This window comes from Choristoneura fumiferana, chromosome 26, assembly GCF_025370935.1.
Source record: "Choristoneura fumiferana chromosome 26, NRCan_CFum_1, whole genome shotgun sequence".
In the NCBI taxonomy this organism is placed as follows: Eukaryota; Metazoa; Arthropoda; class Insecta; order Lepidoptera; family Tortricidae; genus Choristoneura; species Choristoneura fumiferana.
The window spans coordinates 465,213-470,883 of NC_133497.1; positions in this window are offsets into that span (position 1 = coordinate 465,213).

The window sequence follows — 5,671 nt, forward strand, 5'->3', positions numbered from 1 at the left end:
TGAATGTTTTTTATTTGTTAGTTAATTTACCTTGACTAAGGCTTTGATTGCTCCAGTGTCAACTAACCTGTAAAATAAATATCATGTGACACCTGACACCAATTGACCTAGTCCAAACTAAACAAAGCTTGTACTATGGATACTGGGCAACGGATAAACATACTTAAATACATATTAAACGTCCAAGACCTAAGTACAAACATTCGTATTATTCAAACAATTATCTGCAGCGGCCGGGGATCGAACCCATGACCTTAAGCTTCATAGTCAGGTTTTCTAACCACTTGGTCATCCGGTAACAAAACATTTAACTGACTACAAAAACCATGAAACCGTTTGAAGTCGGTGCCTCAGCACGAGCCAGCAGGAGTTTATCTATGTACTATGGCCTGCAAAAGTCGATGGACAATTCCAAAACATAATCGTCTGACGCGAGAAACAGCGCCATCTATGTGTTTGAAGTGTATTAGCGTATTTACTTATTTACTAACTTAGTTAGTTTATTAATATCTCACTAGATGGCGCTGGCGCTGACCTTAAAAAAATATTTTATACTCATGTTAGAAATTTTATATTTCGCTGCCGTAGTAACTAAATTATGTCCCTGCCTGGGTGGGACACCGTGAGATGATACCGCGAATCGCGTAACGACATTTTCTGTCTCTTTCGTACTTATCGTAAGAGAAGGAGAATATTATTATTCGCATTACTATCGTTTCTTGTTCAATTCTTTGGTGTGTGTGAAGTTCCCAATCCACACTGGGCCCGCGTGGGAACTACGGCCCAAGCCCTCTCATTCTGAGAGGAGGCCTGTGACCAGCAGTGGGACGTGTATCTATAGGCTGGGAGGCTGATGATAATGAAATTCTTTATTTATGATGACCCATGTTGCGAATGAGTGTCAACTTTAGTAATCTCCAAATCTAGCAGTAAATTTACAAAAACACAAACTCAATATTATCGCCTGGTGGGATTTGAACTTGTGACATACGAACGAAGAACGAAGTTCATAACCACTTGACCATATTACTGTTATCATAAGCGATGAAAATCGGATCTATATCGGGTCGTCTTAAAATTAATCGGTAAGTCATGCGTGTTTAACGAAACTTAAAGAGGGTAGACTGAAGATCTTCAAACTACCAGGCTAAGTTTTATTACAAGATTTTGCTACTTGTTCAGCTGCTTGCAACATCGTTTGATCGTCTCTTTCAAGTTGAATCTGCTGATTATCGTAATTATTCTTTAAAATGAGTTCTCATCGCAATATTGAGATGGTTAAAAGTTGTGAAATTATTAATTTATATGAAGAAGGAAAAAATATGTCGGAAATTTGTAGAGAAATGTTAATGTGAGTTTTTTTGGTTACGTTCATCCTACCAACTTCTTCATTAAAATGATATCTACGTTATATTATTTTATGTTTATTTATATTGTTACAGATAAAAACAGTTATATTGTGCAAGACTGGTTTAATCAACACAAAAATAATGTTAAAGTCGTTCCTTGGCCTGCCAGATCACCGGATTTAAATCCCATTGAAAAATTATGAGTTGTTATAACCATGTCCAACGTTGGGATAACAAAATAAGCGAACTCCGGAAACATTAGAAGCCCACTGTGTAAAAATAAGGGACAGTATTCGCGGCTCTAATATGTGTGAAAATCTAGTTGCATCGATGCGATTCTTTTTGCAAGCAGTTATCGACAATCATGGTGGTTACAACAGTTATTAAAATAAAATTGATAGTTACGTGTAGACCGGGTTATATACTCAAACAATTATGTTATAATAAAATATATAAGGTGCGGATATTTTCAGGGTATGTAATTAATAACCTAATAATTAATTATACATAAATTATTTAAGTATAGTGTGGTAATATTTTTTGCTTCATACAAAAATACCATTCCGTTCAAAAAAATTCATCCTCGCATTAACATTAAATTAACTGTATTTTTTTTAATTTAATTTAATTGAAACCAATTAACGACGATGCAAATAATCGATCCTTAAAATATCCGCATCTGATTTCCTAGCACACTGTATTATATGAACCAAAATATTTATCTTTATTTGTGATCCTGTAGGTATCACTTTGTTATGAAAAGTAATTATTTGATTATTATGAACAAAACTTTTAATTATACCTTGATAGTTTTGTTTACTTATGTGATATAAGTGTGAAAGTTCAATATATGACTGTAATCTTATTATAACTGTCAGTAACACACTACAGTGGATCTACGCCATCAGTTATTGATAAGTAAATGTTTAAAACTGGAAAACTTCAATTATTATAGTTTATAACGCGTACGAGTCTTATGATAACCCGGTCTCAGGTATAATTTACTTTCAAATACTATTTTTTTATTGTGGTTCGGCTTCAATCCTCTTTCCAGAATCGGAAATGAATACTTAAGCTAATACCTCAATAAAATGTTAAAATACAACTTTTGATCAGGTGCTAATAAAAATAACTGAAAACCTCACACGACACACAGAAAATATTTTTCATTTTATTTTAAGTTAGTTGTTGAAACATCCCTAAAACATTTAATTGGCGTATGAATTCGTAATATTTAGACTGGACACAATAAAAAAAGGATTTAAAAACTCTAACACTAGGTACCTGATTTAAAACATAGTGTAATCGATTCTACTCTGTATTCTGCGCAAACTACTTTCTGGTTTTCAGTTATTTAATTAATATATTATAGTATATAATAACTGCGTCAATATTTAATGAATAGAAATATTGTTTTAGGAATAAAAATTTTATGTTTTAAACTTCAAAACGTGTATTATTTCTGTTGCAACGTTATCCTTTTTTCAGTTTTTTTTTTATTTCCATATCAGTTATCTACAAAATTAAAATAGAAACTTAAAATAAAAAATAAGAACAAAAAACAATTCTGATATGTAGGATACGAACTTATGATCATTTACGAGTTTATCTAAGCAGCCGACCAACTCAGCTATCGCACATTGCTGTTACGGGATAAAATATCGATCATATCATAATAACTGTTTAACAGCGCCATCTAGTTCATTTCTTGTGAACACCTAACCAAATCGTCAACTCTCGTGTTCAAACGATTATAGAACGTAAGGTGTCCATCCACTTATGCAGGCCATTGTACATAATATATTCGTCTACCTCACCTACATATACAATACATGGCTCATTTAGATCGGTCAGTGTGGGAAACTGTGAAACTATAAGACACGAAGATCTGTTTTTAGTAACTATATCATCGATTTTAGTAACAAGAAAAACTGCATTCATACAGAGCCCCTCAAGCAGAGGATCGTGGGTTCAAACCCCGTCTCGCATCACTGAGTTTTTCGAGATTCATGTGCGAAATTACATTTTGAAAATTACCACGAGCTTTATGGTGATGGAAAATATCGTGAGTGTGTGTAAAGTTCCCAATCGCGCGATTTGCCATATAAAACTCGGTAAGTGTCACAGCCCTAGTATGTGTAATACATTTTTAATGTGGTCACATTGCTTTCCTTATTGGTCTAATATTGTGTGTTGGCACTACCGTATAGTGTAATGGCGATACAATGAACAAACGAGGGAAAAGAACTAAGCTGGTGCCCTAGTATAGAGGTCAGTTCCTTCCTGAAACTCGGCTGTAACCTCAGGTGAGTGTTTTGCTATGTAATATTAATTGCCATGATCATGGAGTGTGTAAGGATGTCCGCAATTTAATACAGGGTAGATTCCGTACATGGGTCCAGTAAGCGCTACATTGTACACTTGGTAATGTCATAGACAGCGAAGCGCATAATCTAGACATGGAGCAAGTATCTTTTGCCCAGCATTAACGGTCGTAATGATGATGGAGCAACCGAGGTCAGGACTATGGGGATGGTGGAGGTCCTCGTGGGGGCAAAGCCCCCACGTCCGGCGGGTGCCAGGCCAGATCAAAGGCAAACTGAACCGGCCAGGAGCCTATTGATCGGTCGGGATAGGTCAGAAGATCACTGGTAGGCCCAGGATCTCTCTGCCTAAGCATTGAGGCACCCGGGCATAGCGCTGTGCCTAGACCGGAGTAAATCGACCGTAAGCTAAGCATGCTACCTTAGGCCTAGCTTGTGATAAGAATGTGGCACAGCCACACCGCGTTGGGAATCACTGTTATCACATATCTTGTGAAGCCAAAATAAGAACTCGTCCTTACACACTTCAGCTATATTTGTCGCCTTATTATTGCTGTGTACCATTAGCACCCCAGGTATATATGTATGACATTTATGGAAGCATAGAGGGGGCGACACAAGCCCTCTCATTCTGAGAGGAAGCCTGTGCCCAGCAGTGGGACGTATAGGGTATAGGGGTTGATATAAAAAAACAGCTCATACAATATCTTCTTTTATTTCCCGATCAAACAACCTATTTACAGTCCAACACAATGTCCACTTAAATATAAATTCATAATTCATAGTATTAACTATATTTACATTTTTATTAACATTATACAAATACTAGAAAATCCATGGACTTAAATATAAATTACGACACATTTTACCAAAAAAAAAGTAAATTGATGAACAAATTTAACAGAGAAAATATATTTCAAATGTCTTTTTTTTCTTGCTAAAGAATAGAATTTGAATACTTCAAAAGTACTTTCTGATTTTTGTACAAAAGTGCTTGATGATTTTACATGAAAATAAAAAAAATGTAAAAATACGGTATTTGACTTAGCGAAGAGAAAATTTAAATCGATGGAAAACTGGATTTATAGTGATTTTTTGAAAAATCTATATACCTGTCTCTTTCTCATGTATGTCGGTATGGGCGTGTGACGTCACATGCCAATATGTCTTTCTCTGTCTAATCCTGAATTTCGAACCTTTATAACTTTGTTATTTGTAAAGGTAGCTTCAAAATTGATTTTCTATTCGATAACAGGCATTGTGTAGTTTTAATTTATAAAACATATACAAAATAGTCAAATACCGTATTGTAAAAAAGTACTAACATTAGAACGGGAGAATGGGCAAATTGGCCTTCTGATGTTAGTTTAATATGTCTATGTATATCGTATCACCGAGAGATTCTTTGTCCTAATGTTTGTCCTATTGTCGATTGTCCTAATTATTAATTATACTGAAGCCATCGACTTAACAGGAAATTTATGAAATAAATCTAATCTAATCCATTCTACGTAACCAACGCATGAGGTGTTCTGAAATATTTTCAGTTTCATCTGTTACAATTATTAGTGTGTTAGAGAAACATTAGAACAAATTAATTAAACGATTATCATTATTTTTGAGATTTCCTTTCTTAATTACTAAACATAGATCTAAGATCCATAATTGGGAAAACTACGCAAAGTATTGTAAAAGAAAATCGTCGTTTAATCGGATTACGATGAAGTTACGGTGATGTGATGAAACTTTCACAAAGTGTTAGTAGAACCATAAATACTACATCGTGAGATGTAAAGACTTACAGCCTTATTCATAAAAAATCCTTAATTGAGGTTTGATCGGTCTGTTACTTAGCAGACTGATTAAGCTTGTTAGACGGTTGTCAAGAAGTATGATTCATAAACGCTTGCTAGCAGTCTGCTAGTTGTTGAGCCGCTGATAGACTGATTAGACGCGTTATGTTGGCCACCTTGACAAATCAAAGACAAAAATGCCTAA